Here is a 26,504-nt window from a genome sequence, read left to right as displayed (position 1 = left end):
TTCTCTATCGTGACTGATCATAAGCCTCTGCTGGGACTTTTCAGAGAGGATAAACCAATACCGCCCATTGCTTCCGCACGGATCCAGCTCTGGGCTTTGTTGCTTGCTGCATACGAGTATTCACTGGAGCACAAACCAGGAACGCAGATAGCGAATGCTGACGCACTGAGCCGATTGCCTGTATCGACCGGCCCCATGTCGATCCCCACGACCGGTGAGGTGGTTGCAACCCTAAATTTTATGGACACCTTGCCTGTCACGGCATCACAGATCCGTGAGTGGACCCAGACGGAGCCAGTCCTGTCAAAGGTTCGGCACATAGTCCTGTATGGTGGGCAGCATAGACAGCTCCCAGGCGAGTTGCGGGCATTTTCCTCCAAGCTTTCAGAATTCAACGTGGAAGACGGCATCCTCTTGTGGGGGACGCGTGTGATTGTCCTGGAAGAAGGACAGGAGCTGATACTAAGAGACTTGCACAATGGGCATCCAGGTGTGACCAAAATGAAAATGTTGTCCCTTGGCCCGGAGTTATTTCTGGTGGCCAGGCCTCGACACCGACATTGAGAAGCTGGCCCAAAACTGCTCAATTTGTCAGCAGCATCAGAAGCTTCCGCCGGTCGCACCCCTACATCACAGGGAATGGACAGGGCAGCCTTGGGCGCGCTTGCATGCCGATTTCACAGGCCCTTTTCAAGGATCCATGTTCCTTCTATTAATCGACGCCCAGTCTAAATGGCTAGAGGTGCATAAGATGCTGGGCACAACGTCCTGCGCAACAATTGAGAAGATGCGTTTGTCTTTTAGTACGCATGGCCTTCCCGAGGTGCTGGTCACAGATAATAGCACTCCATTCACGAGTGAGGAGTTTGCGAGGTTCACGAAGGTGAACGGCATACGCCATATCCGCACTGCCCCTTACCACCCGGCTTCAAACGGGTTGGCAGAGCACGCAGTGCAGACATTCAAACGAGGCCTAAAGAAGCAGTCTTCTGGATCAATGGACACGAGACTGGCTCGCTTTATGTTTTCGTATAGGACCACCCCCCATGCGGTGACTGGGGTAGCTCCCGCAGAACTCTTAATGGGCCGGAGACTTCGCACCCGCCTTAGTATGGTTTTCCCGGACATTGGCGCAAAAGTACGCCGCACACAAGAACGGCAGGGACAGGGTTTTCCTCGGCATCGGCCGGTTCAGCAGTTTGTGCCCGGTGACCCAGTGTTCGTTCGGAATTTTGCTGGTGGTGCCCAGTGGGTTTCTGGCGTAATCGTTCGCCAAACTGGCCCTATATCTTACCAGGTGCAAGCCCAGGGTCGTCTCCAGCGCAAACATGTAGACCACGTTCGGTCCAGAAGACTATCCCCTCCAAAGATTCCCCGCCCCCGGAGCTCATTGCTACAGCCACAGAGACCAGAGACAAGGGAAGGTAGTCCTCACAATCTTCCTCTGGTGCCTCACTCAAAGCCCGCGCGGAGATAGAGACGCCGAGATGACAGAGGCAGCAGGCTCTGACTCCGAGATGGAGACACAGGACGCATCAGAGGGGGAATCCTCGGGCCCACGGGCCGTGGATGTACAACCGTTGAGCCGTTCATCACAGAAGCACCGGGCTCCGTCTCGTTACACGCCGCCTGATCCAGCGCCGCGTGCAAATGGTGTCCGGCCTGCGGCAAAACGAGTCCGACGCCCTCCTTCGCCAGGGTCTTCGGTGGATTCCTTGGACTTTGGGGGGGAGGGATGTTATAACCTGCCTGCTTACCGTTGGCTGGGGACTAATGACAATCCCACAATCCTGTGGGAGTATGAGCTTCCCCAATGAGGGGGGCGGAGAAACCATTAGTAAACTCCATCTATAAATAAAGGTGGCCAGTTTGGAACCAGCAGGAAGGAGTGTGCAGCAAGGGAAGTTGCTGCTGTTGTTATATATATATATGTTATCGTAAATAAATGTTATTACTTTGTATCCTTAAAACTTGTGCTGGATTCTCCGTGGCCCTCACAAAAGTGAGACTGCAGTCACTTGGTTGCATTTTTATCTGTCGGGTTGTAGCCCGAGAATCATCCGAATGGCTTCTCCTGCTGCTGATGCATTCCACCTTTGGAGGCACCTAGTATCTACCCGTGCCCCCTCCCCCCCCCCACACCATTTCTTATGTGCACGCTGTCTCTGGGCAACACCATCCAAAAATGCACCGTCATGTTCCACATGTACCCTTCCCACTATCTCGAATTTGTCAAATTGTTTGTCTGACGTCCAGCATTAAATGAGAAGCAATTCCTCCAATGGATGATTCGGGCAGGCTCAATCCATTTTCTTTGGTCCCCATTATGAATTTTATTCCCCAGACATCAGCCCCAACATGCCAACCTTCTCTCTGTTAACTCTCTAAGGCTTAATCAGACTGTGTCATATTTGGCACCAGGAGAGCTGACCGCACATTTTCCCCATCACTTAGACCACCTCCCTTTTCATCTGTAACATCATGCAATGTCCCACTGCCTTGACAAATCTACTGTTCAAATCCTTATGCCTGTCTTTGATTACTCTACGCTGTGCTATTCCAACATTGTCCTGACCGCCCTCCCATTTTCCATTCTCCCAAACACTGCAGTGTCAAACCCTGCTCACCCGTTGCCCAGTGCTCACAGTGAAGCAATGCCTCAATTTTAAAATTCTTATCCTTCTTTTCAAGGGCCTCTCTATATGTCGTCACTCCTCCAGCCCCACAACTGTGCGATACCTCTACGCACCTCCAAATCTGGCCCCTTGCACATCTCTGATTTTCCTCACTCCATCATTGGTGATCATGCCTTCAGCTGTTGAGATCCTAAGTCCTGGAATTTCTGAAACATTTCCTTCTCTCCATGTCTCTTCTTTACTTTAGGACACTTCCTAAAACCTACCCCTCTGTCCAAGCTTTTGGTCACATGTCCCAATAATTTCTAGTGTCAATGCCAAGTTCTACTCTCACGTCACAGGATGTCTTACTCAGTTAATGGTGCTATATAAATGCAAGTTCTCTTTGTCGATACAAAGTATATCTGGCTTGGTGTATTTTATATCATAATTAATTTGTGACTTCTGGATTTAACTATTCTGGTACTCCCCGGTTGACCTCCCTCAACATCTATCCCCACATTGCACTCGATGCACATACGAACAAGGAGTAGGAGAAGGCCATTCAGCCCCTCGAGCCTGCTCCATTGTTTACATAGAACATACAGTGCAGAAGGAGGCCATTCGGCCCATCGAGTCTGCACCGACCCACTTAAGGTCTCACTTCCACCCTATCCCCGTAACCCAATAACCCCTCCGAACCTTTCTGATCGCTAAGGGCAATTGAGCTTGGCCAATCCACCTAACCTGCACGTCTTTGGACTGTGGGAGGAAACCAGTGCACCCGGAGGAAACCTACGCAGACACAGGGAGAACGTGCAGACTCTGCACAGACAGTGACCCAGCGGGGAATCGAACCTGGGACCCTGGCGCTGTGATGCCACAGTGCTATCCACTTGTGCGACCATGCTACTCTTAGTTTAGTAAGATCATGGCTGATCTGATAGTCATGTCAAATCTGCATCCCGCCTACCCCCGATAACCTATCACCCCTTGCTTACCAAGAATGTATCCACCTCGGCCTTCAAAATATTCAAAGGCTTTGGGCAGAACTATATAATCTTTTTAGTGTGGACGCAGGCAGGAAAAGCGGTGTGCTGCCTGTCGGCTCAAGGGTAGCTTTTCCCACCATATTTTTTGACATTTTGTTCAAACAATATTCAGGAGGCGGGTCCCATGATGTCACGCGGAAGGGACAAAATCTCATTTGTGTCTGCCCCGCCAGCAACCTCAGCTTTTAAGAGATCGTGGTACCTCTATTAAAGGGTGTCCAGATCTAAAAAGAATTAATCCACCTCCCCCCCCCCTTCCCCAACGGACATGGAGACCCCTGTGGGAAGACCCCCCTGCCCCCGTAGAGACACAGGGAGCCACCCTCCCTGTCCCATGCCTCCCAGAAGACACAGGGAACCACCTCCACACCCCATGGACAGAGGTAACCCCCCCTTCACCCATGGATCTCCCCAATGGAAGCCCCCACCCAGCAGTGCCCTCTGGCAGGGTACTTCCCGGGGGTGTGCCCCCGTCCTCCCTGGGAGTTGTACTTACCTGTGAGCCCCTGTTGGGTTCTCTTCGCCAGTTCCCGTTTGTAAGGTCCTGGTTATAAGCCTTGAGATGTGATGTCACACGGGTAGGGACTGAGTATCTAATGTGGGGGGAAATAGAGGGCGGAATCCCGCTAATTGAATGTAAATGCATGGAGGTAATAATAATAATTGCGGGAACCTTATTACTTCATTGGTGGGTGATGGGGTCGATGGGAATGTGAAATCCCGCCAGCATAAAATCCGTTTGGACCACCTCATTGGATTCGCTGCCTCCGCCCGCAATGTCACCATCCAAAAACACACTTCGAAAGGCTCACGGCCCACTGAGAGACCCTCAACTCCATTTCAAATGGGCCACCCCTTAATTTTAAACTGCGACCCTCAGTTCTAGATTCTCCCACAAAAGGAAACATCGTCTCCACATCCATCCTGTCAAGATCTCTCAGGATGTAAGTTGAGGCCCAATCATTATCTGCCCGTGACCTAACTCTCGCTGAATTCCGTTCACTCTTGCTGACCTGTGTCAGCTTGTAGACCAGTGATGACTTGATTTTGAAATTCTCATCCTTGTTTTCTACTCCCTCCCTGGCCTTGCCCCTCCCCAAGCTCTGTAACCTCCACCAGTCCTACAACCTTCTCAGATCTCTGTGTTCCCCTCACTCGCTCTTTGTCCGCATTTATGAATTTAATCGCTGCACCATTGGAGACTTCACTTCAGTTGCTCAGACCTCAGGCCCCCCCTCCACCCCTCCGACTTTCCCCCTCCACCTCCCACCATGCATTTGACCCAGAATGGAGGCAACGTCATCATTAACCAAACATTTGGGCCACCCAGCTTAACATCACTTAATGTGGCTGGATCATTTGTAAATCACTGTGAGGCATATTGCTACTTGAAGGGCATCATATAAATGCACATGGTTGTGGATGATTTTCATTAAATTGTACAGTTACAGAGCCACACGTGTTTTAAGTGCTCCCTGAAGCTGATTCGTAAATTGCCATAGTATTTCTTACAAAATACTTCCACAAAGTGGCAGAAAGGTGCAAAACTCTTTGTCCAGTGACTAATTAATTGTTAAACAAGTTCCGACACATTAGCAGTGAGTCTTTATAAAGAAAGCTAGAACACAGTAACAGCTTGTGTGCAATTAAATGGGAGTTCTTTGATAACCAGGCAAACAGATGCTGTTGAACAGCCCATGTCATGCTGCCTCTGGCACGTTCTGTCACATCGGGACCGCTCCCTCTCTCACGGTGCCTTTCGGCTTGAATCTGCCAAATTGGCGCTCTCCTCAAAACCACAAGTTAATAGATAAAAGCAAATTACTGCGGGAGCTGGAACCTGAAACAAAACCAGAAAATAATGGACAAACGCAGCAGGTCTGACAGCATCTGTGGAGAGAGAAGGGAGCTAACGATTCGAGTCTGGATGACTTTTTGTCACAAATGGTCTCAGACCTGCTACGATTACGCTCAAGTTAATAGCCCTGCTTGTTCTCCCTGTCTCCTCCAAATCTGACTGAGGATCACTGCTGAGGGTGTGTCGGAGGTGCCGCCTTTCCAATAAAATATTAATTTGAGTCCCAAAGGCCCTCACAGGTGGGTGTAAATGATTCCACGACAAAATCCGAAGGAGAGAATAGGGATTCTCTCCCCCTCAGTATCCTGGTCAATATTTATTCCTCAATCAACACTGGAAACAGATCATTGTTTGTGGGAGTTTACTGTGCTTCCTACATTACATCCGGTGATTATATTTCAAAAGTACTTCATTTGCTGTAAAGTACTTCTTCCAAAGTCATGAAAGATACTATATGAATGCAAATTCTTCCTTCTTTTCTTTCAACTCTGATGAGCTCCACTCCAATCTGTGCTCAAAGACTTGCCTGTCGGACTCAATGGCCACCATGTCACCACACAGCCTGCCGTCACTGTTTTATTCTTTAGCTCAGACAACCTTCATTATCTTTTCCTCATGTTGGGGGGGGTGGGGTTAGTGAGGGGGTGGGGATAACAGGTAAGAGTTTGTTACGACATCCTGGCTAGTGCATGATCAATTCCAACTCCACTTGACCTGGAATAACAACAAAAGTGAATTACCCAATAAATACCCAATAATTCTTAGAAAAATATCCAAACACTTTGGCCCTTGGCTGCCTAATAATAACAGTCACCAGGTGTGTAAATGTAAACACAATTACTGTTTGTAATAACAAAAACTATAATGAAATATGCAGCATATACAACTGGTTAACCTTTATCTAATTCCTAATTCAGCACTTAAATTGCCACCCCATCCTCTACGCACACACAAACATGACAGACAAACACAGAGAGGTAAAAATCTTAAATTAAAGGGAAAAAAAAGTATTTATTTCAGATGGTGAAATAAAGCACTTTACTCCTCTTCAAACTTTGCTTTCAGTTCATGGTTTTTATTCTAGATTCATTCTGTTTTCTGCAGTTTCAGAAATACAGCTCTGACAGCCTTTCTGGAGAGAGAGAGGGGGGGGGGGGAGGGGAGGAGAGAGAGTGAGAGAGAGAGAAAGAGGGTCCTTGTCTTTGTTTTCAGCCTATAATGGTTTTCCTGTAGATTAATTCATTCAGGTTCTCTGCAGCACCAGGAGTACAGCCTTTCTGGAGAGAACCTTCTCCCTATACTGTCAAACGCAAACTCTTCGGGCACTCGGAAAATCAATCCACTGGGTTAAGATCGAATCACCACCTGTTACCAATCAGAGGATGGCCTTTTGGGACGATTCATTGGCCACCAACCAGTCAAGCAAATCTAGCCCCACCCCATCTCTCTCTCTGGTGCTGACAAGTCTGCAGCTCCTGTCCAAACCAGCACAGACTAGCAAAATGTTCTGTCCTGTAACTTCTGAATTCTGCTGCTTTGTTTCAGATGATGGGTTTAACCTTACCTGTCTTCACAGCAAGCTTGCAGGCTAAAGTCTTCTTTTGCTGTAGTGGTCTTCTCTTTAGATTCATTCACTCAGGTTCTCTGCCGTTCAGAAATGCAACACTCACAGCTTTCCTGGAGCAGGTTCTGGTCTTTGTTTCCACAACCTGTAATGGTTTCTCTGCAAGTTCAGGAACCAAGCGTTCACAGTAGATTATCTGGAGAGAGGGATAGCACTTACAGGAGCCTCCGTGCTGATCAAAAATAACAATGGCAAAAATGAAAGAATAGGGGAAATAAATGAATAAACAAAAAGGACCCTTAAAATTTGGACATGTTCTTATCTGACACCAAGATTTTGCTTTTCTCACATTCACTGGAGAAGGCAGCAGCGATGACATAGTCTGTAGGCGGCACCACATGTGCAAGGAGCCATAGCACACCCTGAAGAAGCCGCCCGCGGGCTGAGGAGGAACTCACAGGGGGAGGCAGCAACAGCCCAAGGTGTGTAGGTGCGTTGGGTCATTCAATGAGATGGTGGACAGCATGTGCCGCAGAAACCTTAGCGGACTCAGCACCCCTTGGAGGAGGAGGACACCTACTTCCAGTGACCATGAAAGTCACCGCAGTCCTCAACATCTATGCCACCAGTTCATTCCAGGGCTCGAGTGGGCACTTGTGTGGTATTTCACAATCTACAGCCCACAGGTGCATCCGGCAGGTCACGACTGGCCTGTACGCCCAGGTATCATATTTTATCACCTTTGAGCTGGACCAGGCCACCAAAGTTCCAGGCTGCAGGGTTCTCTGCCATTGCCGAGATGCTCCAGGTCCAGGGAGCAATCGATGATACGCATGTCTCCATGCATGCACCAGGGCATTGGGGAGTGCCCTTTATTAACAGGAAGAGGTTCCACTCCCAGACTGTTCAGATTGTGTGCAGCCACTGCCTCCGTATCATGCACGTGTGTGTGCCCGCTACCCAGGGATTGTCCATGACAGCTACATCCTGTGGCACTCGGAGACCCCCAGCATCTTCGAGGACCACCCCAGGATGATGGGTTGCCTCTTGTTGGACAACTGATACCCGCTGAGCTCCTTTGTGACATTGCCACTCATGATGTCATTGAGCAGTGTATCGGACTGCCAATAATGGAGATCCGATGCCTAGACCACTCTGGTGGTGCCCTACTGTACAGACCCCCCCAGAGAGCCTCCTGCCTTGTAGTGGTCTGCTGTGCCCTCCATAACCTTGCACAGCAGCAGGGGGTGGGGGGACATGCGGCCTCCTCTGAGGAGGAGGCAGGCCAGGAGGGGCTGGAGGTCGAGCCCGGGGAGGAGGCAAAGGATGAAGGACAGGGACCGACACACCAGGAAGGCCCTTATCCTCACCAAATACTCATAGGATGAGGCTGTGTCCATCAGGTTAACCGAGGCCCCAAATTCCCTCGCTCCCCCAATCCCTCCTTCTCCCTCCCTTACTCCCATTTTCCTCCTTCTCCCATTTCCCTCCTTACCCCCAATCCCCCTCCCTGCCCCCCCCATTTTCCTCCTTGACACCTGCCCCCATGGTCTCTTGGGTGGCGACGGAGGAACAACTCCGAATGGCCCAGCCTCATCAGATGGAGATCCTGTGAGACAATGGACATGTGGTTAGTGAGAGAGGAGGATTGTTTTGCTTGACGTGAACTACTCGCATGAGACAGGTTTTCTGGGTGTGACGGGCAATGGATCCTCACCTCTGTGGCGCAGGCCAACCTCGCTGTCGATGACAGCTCCCTCCATGGTCAACTCCCCGTTATGTGCTTATATTTACTATATGCGATACTGTAATGCCATGACCAGAACTATAGACAGTACTGTAATGTGGTGACCAGACCACAGTGCAGTACTGTAATGCAGTAACCAGAACTACATGCAGTACTGTAATGCAGTGACCAGAGCTATACACAGTACTGTAATGTGGTGACCAGACCACAATGCAGTACTGTAATGCAATAACCAGAACTATACACAGTACTATAATGTTGTGACCAGAACTATATGCAGTACTTTAATGTGGTGACCATACCTCAATGCAGTACTGTAATGCAGTAACCAAAACTATATGCAGTGCTATAATGCAGTGATCAGAGCGATATGCAGTACTGTAATGTGGTGACCTGACCTCAATGCAGTATTGTAATGCAGTGACCAGAACTATATTTCTGACCAGACCAGCAGAGGCCAGTAGAGCGGAGCTGCTGATTGGCTGTTGCAAGGGAAATTTGCATACCTCCGTTGTGCTCACCCTAACTTGAAGGTGGTTTGTGGAGGAGCTGTTGTCAAGTGACACTTAAACCCAAAAGACTTCTTCAGTGTTTCCCTCCCTATCCCCGCCTCTAACCAAAAAAAACAACCGCTGAAAAGATCAAGAGGAAGGCTCGAGGGCAGGTAGAAGTAGAAAGAAGTTGAACCGTGACATCACAGCCTGCAGGTAAGGGATTGGCTGGTGACTGGTAAGTAGTTTTTCTTTTATTTTCCCTCCGATGTTATCATGCAGGGTGCAGAGATTGCTGAGTGAGTGCTTGCTGAGAAGGGGAGTGAATAACAGGTAAGCTCTTTCTTTCATTTTCTTTTTTTTATCCAGAGGGGATGGCAGGGAAGGTAGTGCAATGTTCCTCCTGCAGAATGTTTGAGGTGAGGGACGCCGACAGTGTCCCTGCTGATTTCATCTGTGGGAAGTGCACCCATCTCCAGCTCCTCAGAAACCGCGTTAGGGAACTGGAGCTGGAGCTGGATGAACTTCGGATTATTCGGGAGGCAGAGGTGGTCATAGATGTAAGCTTCAGGGATGTAGTTACTCCGAAGAATAAAGATAGATGGGTGACGGTGAGAGGGGCTGGGAGGAAGCAATCAGTACAGGGATCCCCTGTGGTAATTTCCCTTAGTAACAAGTATACCGCTTTGGATACTGTTGGGGGGAACGACTTACCAGGGGTAAGCCATGGGGTGCAGGTCTCTGGCACAGAGTCTGTTCCTGTTGCTCAGAAGGGAAGGGGGGAGAGGAGTAGAGCATTAGTCATTGGAGACTCCATAGTTAGGGGGATAGATAGGAGATTCTGTGGGAACGAGAGAGACCCGCGGTTGGTGTGTTGCCTCCCAGGTGCCAGGGTGCGTGATGTCTCGGATCGTGTTTTTGGGATCGTTAAGGGGGAGGGGGAGCAGCCCCAAGTCGTGGTCCACATAGGTACCAACGGCATAGGTAGGAAAAGGGATAGGGATGTAAGGCAGGAAACCAGGGAGCTAGGGTGGAAACTTAGATCTAGGGCAAACAGAGTTATTATCTCTGGGTTGTTACCCGTGCCACGTAATAATGAGACGAGGAATAGGGAAAGAGGAGAGTTGAACATGTGGCTACAGGGATGGTGCAGAAGGGAGGGTTTCAGATTTCTGGATAATTGGGGCTCATTCTGGGGTTGGTGGGACCTCTGCAAACGGGATGGTCTACACCTGGACCAGAGGGGTACCAATATCCTAGGGGGGAAATTTGCTAATGCTCTTCAGGAGGGTTTAAACTAGTTCAGCAGGGGCTGGGTACCTGAATTGTTGCTCCAGTATACAGGAGGTTGAGAGTAGTGAGGTCATGAGCAAGGTTTCAAAGTTGCAGGAGTGTACCGGCAGGCAGGAATGTGGTTTAACGTGTGTCTTCTTCAATGCCAGGAGCATCCGGACTAAGGTGGGTGAACTTGCGGCATGGGTTGGTACCTGGGATTTCGATGTTGTGGCCATTTTGGAGACATGGATAGAGCTGGGACAGGAATGGTTGTTGCAGGTGCCGGGGTTTAGATATTTCAGTAATCTCAGGGAAGGTGGTAAAAGAGGGGGAGGGGTGGCATTGTTAGTCAAGGACAGTATTACGGTGGCAGAAAGGACGTTTGATGAGGACTCGTCAACTGAGGTAGTATGGGCCGAGGTTAGAAACAGGAAAGGAGAGGTCGCCCTGTTAGGGGTTTTCTATGGGACTCCGAAAAGTTCCAGAGGTGTAGAGGAAAGGATTGCAAAGGTGATTCTGGATAGGAGCGAAAGCAACAGGGTAGTTGTTATGGGGGTCTTTAACTTTCCAAATATTGACTGGAAACGCTATAGTTCGAGAACTTTAGATGGGTCCGTTTTTGTCCAATGTATGCAGGAGGGTTTCCTGACACAGTATGCAGATAGGCCAATGAGAGGCGAGGCCGTATTGGATTTGGTACTGGGTAATGAACCAGGACAGGTGTTAGATTTGGAGGTAGGTGAGCACTTTGGTGATAGTGACCACAATTCGATTACGTTTACGTCAGTGATGGAAAGGGATAGGTATATACCGCAGGGCAAGAGTTATATCTGGGGGAAAGGCAATTATGATGCGATGAGGCAAGACTTAGGATGCATCGGATGGAGAGGAAAACTGCAGGGGATGGGCACAATGGAAATGTGGAGCTTGTTCAAGGAACAGCTACTGCGTGTCCTTGATAAGTATGTACCTGTCAGGCAGGGAGGAAGTGGTCGATGAAGGGGACCGTGGTTTACTAAGGCAGTCGAAACACTTGTCAAGAGGAAGAAGGAGGCTTATGTAAAGATGAGACATGAAGGTTCAGTTAGGGCGCTCGAGAGTTACAAGTTAGCTAGGAAGGACCGAAAGAGAGAGCTAAGAAGAGCCAGGAGGCGACATGAGAAGTCTTTGGCAGGTAGGATCAAGGATAACCCTAAAGCTTTCTATAGATATGTCAGGAATAAAAGAATGACTAGGGTAAGAGTACGGCCAGTCAAGGACAGTAGTGGGAAGTTGTACTTGGAGTCCGAGGAGAGGTGCTAAATGAATATTTTTCATCAGTATTCACACAGTAAAAAGACAATGTTGTCGAGGAGAATACTGAGATTCAGGCTACTAGACTAGAAGGGCTTGAGTTTCATATGGAGGAGGTGTTAACAATTCTGGAAAGTGTGAAAATAAATAAGTCCCCTGGATCGGATTTATCCTAGGATTCTGTGGGAAACTAGGGAGGAGATTGCAGAGCCTTTGGTTTGATCTTTAAGTCATCTTTGTCGACAGGAATAGTGCCAGAAGACTGGAGGGTAGCAAATGTTGTCCCCTTGTTCAAGAAGGCGAGTAGAGACAACCCCGGTAACTATAGACCAGTGAGGCTTACTTCTGTTGTGGGCAAAATCTTGGAAAGGTTTATAAGAGATGGGGTGTATAATCATCTGGAAAGGAATAATTTGATTAGAGATAGTCAACACGGTTTTGTGACGCGTAGGTCGTGCCTCACAAACCTTAGTGAGTTCTTTGAGAAGGTGACCAAACAGGTGGATGAGGGTAAAGCAGTTGATGTGGTGTATATGGATTTCAGTAAAGCGTTTGATAAGGTTCCCCACGGTAGGCTACTGCAGAAAATACAGAAGCATGGGATTCAGGGAGATTTAGCTGTTTGGATCAGAAATTGGCTAGCTGGAAGAAGACAAAGGGTGGTGGTTGATGGGAAGTGTTCAGACTGGAGTCCAGTTACTAGTGGTGTACCACAAGGATCTGTTTTGGGGCCACTGCTGTTTGTCATTTTTATAAATGACCTGGAGGAGGGCGTAGAAGGATGGGTGAGTAAATTTGCAGCTGACACTAAAGTCGGTGGAGTTGTGGACAGTGCGGAAGGATGTTACAAGTTACAGAGGGACATAGATAAGCTGCAGCGCTGGGCTGAGAGGTGGCAAATGGAGTTTAATTCAGAAAAGTGTGAGATGATTCATTTTGGAAGGAATAACAGGAAGACAGAGTACTGGCTAATGGTAAGATTCTTGGCAGTGTGGATGAGCAGAGAGATCTCTATGTCCATGTACATAGATCCCTGAAAGTTGCCACTCAGGTTGAGAGGGTTGTTAAGAAGGCGTACGATGTGTTAGCTTTTATTGGTAGAGGGATTGAGTTTCGGAGCCATGAGGTCATGTTGCAGCTGTACAAAACTCTGGTGCGGCCGCATTTGGAGTATTGCGTGCGGGTGCAGAGGAGATTTACCAGAATGTTGCCTGGTATGGAGAGAAGCTTTTATGAGGAAAGGCTGAGGGACTTGAGGCTGTTTTCGTTAGAGAGAAGAAGGTTAAGAGGTGACTTAATTGAGGCATACAAGATGATCAGAGGATTGGATAGGATGGACAGTGAGAGCCTTTTTCCTCGGATGGTGATGTCTAGCACGAGGGGACATAGCTTTAAATTGAAGGGAGATAGATATAAGACAGATGTCAGAGGTAGGTTCTTTACTCAGAGAGTAGTAAGGGCGTGGAATGCCCTGCCTGCAACAGTAGTGGACTCGCCAACACTAAGGGCATTCAAGTGGTCATTGGATAGACATATGGGCGATAAGGGAATAGTGTAGATGGGCTTTAGAGTGGTTTCACAGGTCGGCGCAACATCGAGGGCCGAAGGGCCTGTACTGCGCTGTAATGTTCTATGTTCTATATGCAGTACTGTAATGCAGTGACCAGAGCTATATGCAGTACTGTGATGTGGTGAACAGACTTTAATGCAGTACTGTAATGCAGTGACCAGAATTTTACCCAGTACTGTAATGTGGTGAATAGACCACAATGCAGTACTCTAACTGTGGCCACCTAGTGTTTTACACAGTTCCATTGTAACCTCCCTGTTCCTATATTTTAGGCCTTGACTTTTGAAAGGTAGAATTCCTTATTTCTTCTGTACCAACCTTTAATGTAGTAACCAGATCTATATGCGGCACTGTAATGTGGTGATCATAACTGTATGCAGTACTCTGATGGGATGATCAAACTACATGCAGTACTGTATTGCAGTGATCAGAATTATATGCAGTACTGTAATCTGATGACAAGAACTTTACGCAACACTCTAATACAGTGTCTAGAAATACATGCAATACTGTAATATGGTGATCAGAACTGTATGTAGTACTGTAATGTGGTGATCAGAGCTATATGCATTAACTCACACCTTTCCAGTTTGAATTCTATGCCTTACATTTTTCCCCACCTGATCAATCCATTGATCGCTTCCTGCAGGCCACAGTTTTGTTCCTCACCATCAACCACATGGCTAATTTATGTGTCATCTGCAAACTTCATAATCGTGTCCCTTAAACTTAAGTCTAAATTATGTGAGTGTGATGTGTATGTCTTTATGTGCATTTATGTGGGTTATATGTGTGACATGTGTATCTGAATGCATGTGCTTATGTATGTGTGTGTTATGTGTGTAATGTGGCTGCATGTGAGCATGTCTGGGTATTGTATGTTTATAAGTGTGTATTATCATAGAATCATTGAATCATAGAATTTACAGTGCAGAAGGAGGCCATTCAGCCCATCGAATCTGCACCAGCCCTTGGAAAGAGCACCCTACCTCCAGCCTATCCCCGTAACCCAGTAACCCCACCTGATGATCTTGGGCACTAAGCGGCAATTCAACATGGCCAATCCATCTAACCTGCATATCTTTGGACTGTGGGAGGAAACCGGAGCAACCGGAGGAAACCCACGCAGACACGGGGAGAACATGCAAACACCACGCAGTCACCCAAGGCCGGAATTGAATCTGGGACCCTGGAGCTGAGAAGCAACAGTGCTAACCACTGTGCTACTGTGCCACCCCGTGCTGTCTTAGTGTGCTGTATATGTCCGTGTGTTTGTATAAGGGGTGTATTTTACAGCCTTTCGCTGATGTATTTACAGGCTGGGGGGGCACTTAAAATAAAATGAATGGCTAACCACTGCCTTCCTACTAATGCCAGAGCTGTTTCCAGTACTATGGTGAGGCCTATTGAGGCCATTAACTGATCAATTATTGGTGAATCAAGAACCTGTTTCCAATTTCTCTGCAATGTTCCGAAGGAGGCTAGCCTGCTACCTTCTCTGCTTGGGCGAAAAGGCAGGAAGAAAGGGGGATACTTTGTTTTGCTGATACTCTGTATCCATTGAGGGCACTCTCTCCTAAGATTGTACCTCCCCCTTTGTGCCTCACCCCTGGCCTCCAACACTAATTCCAAAGCCCTCCTCCCACTAGACTCCTCAATCACCCCTGGCTAAAATCTCTGGGTTACTTGTAAGTCTGATATCCTTGGTTCTTCTGGGGGGACTCCCTTGTAGTCCCAGAATGGCCACTACTGAGTTCTGGCACTGTTAGGACTACTCAGCTGCTGGCCAATCTGAGGGCAGGATTTATTTTCTCTGGTGGGCAAAAGTCCCGCTCTCAGCTTGTTAAGACCACTCCCAGTTTCCCCAATGTCTTATTGCTGCCGGCCAGCCCTTTTCATAGTTGCCCAGCTTGTGACTGACTTTTCTACCGGGGGAGGAGCAAGAAATATGGTCCCCTGTAAAATTCACCCATACGTGCGTGTGTGAATGTATACACATTCACATATATATATATATAAAATCACATGTACACACACTTACACAAACACTCATATGCAAACGTATCCCATGTACACACACTTACACAAACATACCAGATGCACACACTTACACAAACACATCACACGTACATACAAACATTCACCTGTGCAAACACATCACATGTACACACATACACACAAACACTCACATATGCAAAAACATCACATGTACACACACTTACACAAACATACCAGATGCACACACTTACACAAACACATCACACGTACATACAAACATTCACCTGTGCAAACACATCACATGTACACACATACACACAAACACTCACATATGCAAAAACATCACATGTACACACACTTACACAAACATACCAGATGCACACACTTACACAAACACATCACACGTACATACAAACATTCACATGTGCAAACACATCACATGTACACACATACACACAAACACTCACATATGCAAAAACATCACATGTACACACACTTACACAAACATATCAGATGCACACACTTACACAAACACATCACACGCACATACAAACATTCACATATGCAAACACATCGCATGTACACACATACACACAAACACTCACATATGCAAAAACATCACATGTACACACACTTACACAAACATATCAGATGCACACACTTACACAAACACATCCCACCTACACAAACAACACACACGCACCTAAAAACTCAAATATGCAAACACATCACACGTACACACACTTATACAAACATATTGGATGCGCACACACTTACATAAATACTTCACACTCACATTTACAAACATACCCATATACACTTATACAAAAACATCACACTTACACAAACACATCACATGCACACACAAAGACTCACATATACAAACACATCACAGATACACACTTACATAAACACATCACATGCCACACACTTACACAAACACATTGCACAAGCACTCATTTACACATCACATGCACACACAATCACACAAACAAACACATACACAAAGACACACACATACACACATTTATACACAAACACACATATATATAACATATATATGTGTGCGCATCTGGTATGTTTGTGTAAGTGTGTGTACGTGTGATGTGTTTGCATATGTGAATGCTTGTATGTGAATGTGATGTGTTTGTGTAAGGGTGTATATGTGTGTTTGTGAAAGTCTGTATGTGTGTGTTTGTGTATATGAGTGTTTGTGGGTGCGTCTGATATGTATGTGTAACTGTGTGTGCAGGTGATGTGTGTGTATGAGCCAATGGTTTAGCAGCATAATTGCTGTTATTTACTGATAAGTAACAATATAAAATTAAAATATTATATAAAGGTAAGGGCACCTTTTAAGTCTTTGAAATTAGGTAGAATTATACATGTTCCAATTAACTGCCCCCCTCACCCTACCCTATTGACCCATTTTACCTGAAAACTATACTTGGGCACAACCCCTGCAGGCAATGCTACAGGGATATGTCTAGTAAGATAACATTTCCACACATTCTCCTGATTCCCTGGGATTTGATAGGAATTACATTATCAGCCATTTCTTCAAGTTTGCACCAATCTCCTGCTGAATATCAGAATCTCCGAAAGATTACAGACATCAGTTTACTTGGGAATATTGGCAAGTTAGCAACTAACACTGCAATGATTCTCAGACAGAGAACCACACTGGATGTAGAAGCAGTTTGTGTTGAAATGAGAAATGATAAAGGCAAGAAGTCACTTGTGGGAATAATGTACAGGCCCCCTAATTGTAACTACAAAGTAGGATAGGTTATAAAAGAGGAGATAATGGAAGTTTGTCAGGGAAGTACAGTGATAATCACGGTGGATTTTAATCTACAAATAGACTGGAAAAATCAGACTGCAAATGTACCGGAGATGAGATGTTCGAAGAATGTATTTGGGCTAGTTACTTAGAACAGCGCATTCTGGACCCAACCAGACTGCAGGCTAAAAGCAAATTACTGCAGATGCTGAAATCTGAAACGAAAGAGAAAATGCTGGAAAATCTCAGCAGGTCTGGCAGCATCTGTAGGCAGGCAACACTAGACCTGGTATTATGCAACAAGATAGGATTAACGCATAACCTCATAGTGAAGGCATCCCTAGGTAGCAGCGATCATAATATGATTGAATTTTATATGCAGTTTAAGGGAGAGTAGGGTGTGTCCTTTTAAACTTAAATAAAGGCAATTATCAGGATATGAAAGCAGAGATAGCTAGAGCAAACTGCCAAATGTGCTGAAGGGATAGATCAATAGAGGCTCAGTGGCAGATAATTAAAGGGATATTTCAGAATACACAAAATAAACACATTCTAAATGAGAATGAAAAATCCCAAAGGGAAGGGCCTGCTATCCGTGGTTAACTTAAAAAAGATTAAAGACAGTAATAAATTTAAAGAAAAAGCATATATTTGCGCAAATACGAGTGGCAGGTCAGAAGATTGGGCAGGATATAAAAATTAAAAAAACGACAAAAAGATTGAAAAGGTGAGAAAAACTAGAGTACAAGAGAAAGCTAGCTGGTATAAAGCTCGATAGTAAGAATTTCTATAGACATTTAAATAATAAATGAGTTAGCAAAGTGAGTGTTGGTATGAGAGAAAGTTGTCTGGGGAATTGATAATGGAAAATATGGCTATGGCGGATGAATTTAAGAGGAATTTTGCATCAGTTTTCACTATGGAGGACACAAGTAACATCCCAGAAATAGCTGTAAATCAGGAAATGGAAGGGAGGAAGGAACTCAGGAAAATTATAATCATCAGGGAAGTGATTCTGAACAAATTGTTGGGTCTGAGGGCTGACAAACCCTCGGGTTCGGATGAACATTACCATAAGGTCTTTGAAAGAAGTGGCTAATAAGATAGTTGATTCATTGCATTTAATTTTCCAAATTTCCCTAGATTCGGGGAAGATTCCATTAGATTGGAAGATAGCGCATGTAACTCCTTGGAGGGAGATGGAAAGTTGGAATTTACAGGCCAGTTAGTCTATGTTAGAAGCCATTGTTAAATATGTTATAGCAGGATACTTGGAAAAATTCAAGGTGATCAAGCAGAGTCAACATGGTTTGTGAAAGGGAAATCATCTTTAACCAATTTACTGGAATTCTTTGAAGGAGTGACATGTGCCGAGGATAAAGGGGAACTGGTGGATGTACTGTACTTAGATTTCCAGAAAATATTTGATAAGGCGCCACATCAAAGGTTATTGCATAAACTAAAGCTCATGGCGTAGGGGGTAATATATTGGCATGGATTGAACATTGGCTAGCTAACAGGCAACAGAGAGTTGGCATGAATGAGTCCTTTTCTGGTTGGTAGGAAGTGATGGGTGGAGAGCCACAGGAATCAATGCTGGGTGCTCAACTTTGTGAATAAATGATTTGGATGAAAGGACTGAAGGTATTGTTGTTAAATTTGCTGATGACGCACAGATAGGCCAGAAAGTAAATTGTGAAGAGGACGTAAGGAGGTTGCAAAGGGACACAGATAGATTCTGTGAGTGGGCAAAGTTCTGGCAACTCGAGTATAATGTAAAATACTCAATTTTGGCAAAAAGAATAAAAGAGAAGCTGAATATCTAAATGGTGAGAGATTGCAGAGCTCAGAGGTGCAGAGGGATCTGGGTGTCCTGGTGAATGAATCACAAAAGGCCTGTATACACAAGTAATTAGGAAAGCTAATAGAACGTTATCATTTATTGAGAGGAGAATTAAATACAAAAGTAGGGAAGTTATGCTTCAGTTGTACAGGTGAGACTAAATCGGGAGTATTGTGTACAGTACTGTTCGCCTTACCTAAGGAAAGATGTGAATACATTAGAAGCGGTTTGGTGAAGGTTTACCAGACTAATATCAGGAATTGGGTGGGTTGCGTTATGAGGAAAGGTTGGAGAGGTTAGGTTTTTATCCTCTGGAGTTTAGAAGAGTAAGAGGAGACTTGATCAAAACCTTTAAGATCTTGAAGAGTATTGACTGGGTGAATGTGGGGAGAATGTTTTCTCTTATGGGAAAATATAGAACCAGGGGTTACTGTTCAAAAATAACAGCGCACTTAAGAAAGAGAAGAGGAGAGTTTTTTCCTCTCAGAGGGTCGTGAGTCTCTGGAACTCTCTTCCTCAAAAGGCAACAGAAGCAGAATATTTTTATATTTTTAAGGCAGAGCTTGAGAGATCCTTGGTCAACAGGGGGGTGAAAGGTTATTGGGGGATGGGCAGAAATGTGGGGTTGGGTTGCAATCAGATCAGCCATGGTCTTATTGAATGGCGGAGCAGGCTCGAGGAGCTGAGTGGCTACTAATTCAGGGGCGGGATTCTCCGGCCCCCCGCTGGGTCGGAGAATCGCCGGGGGCTGGCGTGAATCCCGCCCCCGCCGGTTGCCGAATTCTCCGCGATGCCGGACTGATTCGACGCGCCGATTGCGGAGAATCCCGCCCCATATATTCGTCTGTACACACTGCCCCTCGGATGAAAGATCATCGGCCTGAAACTTGTAACTCTGTTTCTCTCAGACTTGCTGAGTGTTTCCAGCATTTTCTGTTTTTATTTCAGATTTCCAACACCCACGGTATTTTGATTTGCTCTTTGTTTTGTTCATTCTGCCTCTGCTGCGTGGTGTTCTTCTCCGTCTAATTCACATTCTCTGCCTTTCCGGAGACATGTCTGTAAACTCACACAGGTGTCTCTCATTCTAAGTTGCCCCTTCATTCAGCCTCTGGCAGCCTGACAGCTGAGACTCCATATGAAGGCTATTAGTTAGCTGAAATTACATTATCTGTGCATATGCCTTGGTGAACGTCATCTCAAATTTCATGCAGGCTTTTTAATCCAGTTGATGCATTGTGAGACACTGTCTAGCCAGCTCTGCAACACTGCAGGGAACTGAAAATAGATGGTATTAAGTCATAGCTCACTTTTATTTAATATAAATCAACGACGGAGCAATCGGAAATACGAGAGAAAAATTACTTCAGCGATTGCCATTAAAAAGAAACCGATAAATAAAATAATTTAGAACATTAGGGGGGAGATGGAGGGATTAATGCAGGAATAATCCAAAAGCCCAGGATTTTTTGGTTCAAAATCCCAGCACAGCAGCTGGTGGGATTCAAATTCAATAAATAAATCTGGAATTGAAAGCACGTTTCAGTAGGGGTGACCATGAAACTATCATCGATTGTCATTAAAAAAATCTGGTTCATTGATGTCCTTCAGGAGAGGGGATCTGGTGCTGGGTTCCCCAGCCGTGTATTCCTTGGCGCTCCGCAATTTGCTGGTGGCGGGATTGTATACACCCGCCGCTTGTCAATGGGATTTCCCATTGAAGCGCCCCCACTCCGTCGGGAAACCCGCGGGTGGGGGGAAGCTGCCGACGGGAAGAAAAGTATCCCAACGGCCGGAGAATTCTGGCCCTGTTGTCCTTTCATGATCTGGCCCACATGTGACTCCAGATCCACGGCAATGTGGTTGACTCTTTTAACTGCCCTCTGACATGACCCAGCTGGGACCCTCCCCATGACTCTCATGGGGTCAGGAACAGGGACATAGTGGTTGGAAAAATGCCAGTAACTTGTGCCAGGAGTAAGACTTTTCAAGCTCAAGTACCAGTTCAGCATCACTGCAAAGCAAGGGCCACTGAGCAGTGCCTCTGAAGTTGGCAGATGGATGCATCTTGGACATACCAATATTGCCAACAAATTGCGTGTCTGCCTATTGAAAAGTGTCTCTGTTTCCTGACTTCTCTAAAATTATTGTGTGTATTGTACTGAGCTACCAGAGGGAGGGTGGGGGTTAGTTTTTAATTAATCTGCTTGTCTGAAACTGGCAAGATTGGGGGCAATGCTAATCTTACAGCCTGCCAGATATTGCTCTCCACTGATTTAAATGGAGTGATTTTTGGCAGGATGTAAAATTGACATTCCCAGCCCTCTGTGTTTCCCTCCGGCAACTTCAGTGAAACTGACCCCCCACTCTTAACAATCTTCCTACTTATAAAAGCATAGAAGGCTCGAGATGGTAAATCCAAACTAAGTTTGATTTGACAACAAAAGTAAAGACCGCAATGTGGTTTAAAGTCCCCAGGTCCCAATCGGGACTACAGCTCTCGATGGTCCCAGGCGATTTTCACGAGCCCCAGCTGGTGGGCCTCCGCTCACTAACAGGGGGGCTTGTATTCCATGAGGCCCGCTGGGAGATCAGTTGGAATGTCCCCATGGGTCTCGTGAGGGTTATTACACTACCGCTGTGCCACAACCAAATGGGTCATTCTCACTGCTGAGTGTGTCAGTTTCTGCGTATATTTTTGTTGGTTCTGTAATGGAAATCATCACTGGTGATTTTCTTTCTCATAAATCCTCACATTCCTGACAGTTCCAAGCTTTGATTTCAATAATTTATTAATACCACTGCATTGAAATTCAGAAATACTGCAATATAAAGCAAATTAAATCTAGTTAAAGCAGGCAGCTTTCTATTTGATTTTATTGTAACCTGTTGTACACAGGGACAATTTTATACCACAAATTGTGTTTGCCATAATGAGGTTTCATTATATCCACAGTTTCCTTAGCAACAGACGGGTGAGTTAGCATTGCAGACAATCTGAAAAATAGAGAAAATAGGTTTAATTCCACTTGCAGAAAGTGGTCTATCACTTCTTTTGAAAGTGCTGCTTTCGTGTTCTTCCCTTCATTTAATATCTGGAGGTGAATATTGGAGATGTGAAGATCTGGGCACCGTGAAGAGCAATGGATGTCACCAAAGTGAGTCCTGAGACTATGTAAGGACATAGGGAAGTTGCGCTTTGATACGGACATATACGACCCCAATAATCCAGCGGCCTTGCTGCAATCCCAGTGCGGCAATATGATAGTTAATTTGCAATAGAACCCGTCAAATTCAACACCCTTGCAAAGGGACTCAGGTAGGAGCACGGACTTGGACAGAGAGTCACAAGAGACGGAAGATGACTATTACATTTTACTGCTGTATTTTGTTCCAACCATTAAGGGCAGCACGGTAGCATAATGGTTAGCACAATTGCTTCACAGCTCCAGGATCCCAGGTTCGATTCCCGGCTTGGGTCACTATCTGTGCGGAGTTTGCACGTTCTCCCCGTGTGTACGTTGGTTTCCTCCGGGTTCCTCCCACAGTCCAAAGATGTGCAGTTAGGTGGATTGGCCATGCTAAATTGCCCTTAGTGTCCAAAATTGCCATTAGTGTTGGGTGAGGTTACTGGGTTAGGTGGATAGGGTGGAGGTGTGGGCTTGGATAGGGTGCTCTTTCCAAGAGCTGGTGCAGACACGATGGGCCGAATGGCCTCCTTCTGCACTGTAAATTCTATGAAATTCTATGAAATTGAGCTGCTGTCCGTCTCCTGGTTGGAAGTTAGGACTTCAGCATTAAAGTCTATCTGGCTCAGTGGTTACACGCTTGACCTTGCAATCACAACATTGCAAGTTCCAACCACCATGCCAGATTGCAATGGGTTAACACGTGCAGTGAAGTGCCAGTCTAGATCAGGGGTTTTCAAAGTGGGGGTCGCGACCCGCGGGTGGATCGCGGGTGAGTGTCAGAAGGGTCGTGGAGGCAGGATCGAATTACTGCTCGTTGCGCCCATCAGCCGCGAGCGCAGAGTTTCCCAACAGCAGCATTCAGACGCCTGCAGGGCAAATCCTACCTAAAACGTCAATTCAGCCCCCTCTTAAACAATTACAATTGAGGACAGATTTGACAGTCAGGAATTCTAGCTTATTGCACCAGATTCATGTTTAGCAATTCAGGTACTTCGCATTCTGGGGGTCCGTTAGCTCAATTATCCTGTCTTCACTCAATGTTGACATAAATTCAATGCACCAGGCGCTACTAGATAGCGATTAAGAATAGGAAAACTAGATTTTCTTTCTCTCCTTTTTCTGGGGCAAGGAAGCTTTAATGTCCCAATTATTGCATAGACTCAGGGAAAACTGGGGAAGCGAACGGGACGTGGATTTCGAAGGTCAGCTGGCGTGGGTCCCGAAGGTTGGCCCGTTGGCAAAGGTGGGTCCAGGGAAAAAAGTTTGAAAAACACTGGTCTAGATATTGTGCCCAAGTCCCAATATGGGACATGAACCCCTGAAGGGTGAGAGTGCGACCAATGTTCAGCTCATACGTGCTTTAACTAATGCATTGTCTTCCATAATATTATTCACCTGAGGAAGGTGAATAACATTCACCTGAGGAAGGAGCAGCGCTCCGAAAGCTAGTGATATCGAAACAAACCTGTTGGACTTTAAGCTGGTGTTGTAAGACTTCTTACTGTGCTCACCCCAGTCCAACGCCGGCATCTCCACATCATAATATTATTGAGACACCAATGTTTCAATGAATTCCTTTATTATCTTTTGTTCCACAAGATGCACAGCACAAACTGGTCTTTCCACTGTTAATACTGTTAAGTCTGAAGATAGGAATGATTAACTGAGCGGCTTCTCACCCTCGGTGATTTTAGACTCCATCTCAAACATCATCATGCTCTCTCTCCGCTGAATTCACTGTTCTTCTGTCTTCCCTTGATCTCTCCCTGTGTTTAAGCGTCCCAACCCATATTCTCCTTGACCTTGCTGTTGCGCAGGGCCTTGCTACCCCTATAGCAGTCACAGAAATGGTCATATCTCATCCCTTCCTTGAGTCACTTCCCACCCACATTCTGTTGCTTCCTTCTGCATCCAGCCCTGGAAAAAGTTTTCTCCCACTCCATTTATAACTAAACGCTGAAATTTCCAGTTACCTACCCTTTGGTCAATCATTCACCACAACATTTTTGTAGCTACCAATCTGCTTAAACACATCCTCACCAACATCTTTGATGCTCTAGTCCTCATGAAAATCAATGCTCTTTTTCACCCCGGCCATTGTTCCTCATGTGGTCCTCATCCCTTTTCCCTTGTGGCCAAGGGATGCAGACTTGAACCAATATGGCGACAATTGGTTTAGACATTCATTGTCAGATGTTGTTGGACCAGAAAGGATAGCTGGATTCTGGTCTTATCTGCAAAAACTATTTAATTCCAGGGTGATTCTGAATACAAAGATTTTTTTTTAAAATTTAGAGTACCCAATTTTTTTTTCCAATTAAGGGCCAATTTAGCATTGCCAATCCACCTAACCTGCACATCTTTGGGTTGCGGGTGTGAAACCCACACAAACACGGGGAGAATGTGCAAAATCCACATGGACAGTGACCCAGGGCTGAGATTCGAACCCGGGTCCTCAGCGCCGTAGTCCCAGTACGAACCACTGCGCCACGTTCCGCTCTCTGAATGCACAGATAACCCCAAACATCTTGGGCGGATTACTCCATTTCACAGAGTAAGTATTGATGCTGGGACAGAATCGGTGGACTACGATAACAGCAAAATTGGCCCTGCTCCTGGACCAAGTCATCAACCGTTAATGGGCTAGTACTAGCGCCACATGGAATGGGTTGGTTCCAATTAAATATGGTGTTCAATTTGTCGGGATTGCTGCAGCCGCATATCAGCACCCCACTTCCTACACACATTCATTCCAGACAACAAGATGGCATTGTTTGCACAAGAGTGCCCATACTGTTGATGAATCGGCTGGGGCCAGAGGGTACCTAGGTGGGTGGCCCGGGCAGGACACCCAAACGACCTATGGTGCAGTGGGCAGTCAGCAGCGTGCGCAGTCGCATAGCTGCCATGTAGGCAGCAGCAATGGTGTTCCGTGCCCTTGCACCCCGACCCCATGGCCCACTTCCTGGATGCCCCCCGCTATTCCCTGCAACCGTGGCAGAGCCCCGAGGCCAGCGGCACAACTGTCAGCACTCTGTAGCGACGTTGGACATTTTTTGGACCCCCCTCTCTCTCTCCCTCATTGGCCACAGTGCCTGTTTCCTGATTTTTGAAACCACAAGTGAAACACGCACCAGTAATTCCTCCCGGGGGAGGGAGAGCATCACGAAGGCCCCGGTGAATACCGGGTCAGGCCCGCTAATAATATGCAGATGGCGTTTACTGTATGTGCATTCTGGAACACATTGACACCACTGCTGAGGCATCGGAGTATGGCATTCTGGCGGGAGTTCGGCGCCGGCCACGATTTTCGGCTCACGGACGATTCTTCGCCGAATCGCTTTTCCCAATTCCAGCGTTGGTCGACGGAGAATCTCGTCCCTTTTCTTTACAACAAACCATTGTCTTAAATTGGGACAGAACAGTGATTAGTTCGGCAGCTTCACAACGGAAGGGACCCGGTTTCGATTCAAGATTGGGTGACATAGAACATAGAACATAGAACAATACAGCGCAGTACAGGCCCTTCGGCCCACGATGTTGCACCGAAACAAAAGCCATCTAACCTACACTATGCCATTATCATCCATATGTTTATCCAATGTGACTGTCTGTGTGGAGTTTGCATGTTCTCCCTGTGTCTGCGGGGTTTCCTCCAGGTTCTCCTGTTCCCTCCCACAGTCCAAAGATGTGCAGGTTAGGAGGATTGGCCATGCTAAATTGCCCCTTAGTGTTGAACGATGTGTAGGTTAGGTGGAGTTATGGGGTTGCACGCGAGGGCAGGGGAGTGGGCCTAGGTAGAGTGCTCTTTCAGAAGGTCAGTGCAGTTCCCCTACTGCTCAAACCCTCACCCATGCCCTTATTATCTCCTGATTTGACTTTTCAAATGCACTCCTAGACAGCCTCCTTTCATTCAGCATCCCACATACTCCCAACCACCCTTATGGTCACCAGCACACCATCCCTGTACATCAGCTCCCATCATCCCACCCCAATCCCACGGTTGGACTGTCCCTTATTTAATATCATAAGAGTTGGTCAATCTAGGAGGAGTCCCCTGCAAGAAGGGCCACTCGCACTTGCTTGTCCGATCCAGCCTCCTGATCACATCCCTTTTCCTCCACACCTCCTTTTCACGAGCCTGACTAACAGGCCCTGGCGAGGCTACCTCACTTAGCCTTGCACTCGGATCTCCATTGCTGCTCCTGATTGGGGACTCGTGGC

The 26,504-nt window shown here is 46.5% G+C and overlaps 1 long non-coding RNA gene across 1 annotated transcript in view; it reads right to left on the bottom strand.

The window, feature by feature from the left end:
* Positions 1–21,977: 21,977 nt before the first annotated feature.
* Positions 21,978–26,504, bottom strand: part of LOC140386420 (uncharacterized) — a 100,736-nt gene continuing 96,209 nt past the window's right edge. Inside the window, exon 3 of the long non-coding RNA XR_011933612.1 lies at positions 21,978–22,086. This is a non-coding gene — a long non-coding RNA (uncharacterized lncRNA). The remainder of the gene's footprint in view (positions 22,087–26,504) is intronic.

The sequence above is a fragment of the Scyliorhinus torazame genome, chromosome 12, assembly GCF_047496885.1.
Source record: "Scyliorhinus torazame isolate Kashiwa2021f chromosome 12, sScyTor2.1, whole genome shotgun sequence".
Classification (NCBI taxonomy): domain Eukaryota; kingdom Metazoa; phylum Chordata; class Chondrichthyes; order Carcharhiniformes; family Scyliorhinidae; genus Scyliorhinus; species Scyliorhinus torazame.
The sequence above is the reverse complement of the archived record's forward strand: the minus strand, read 5'-3'. Positions and strand labels throughout refer to the sequence as shown.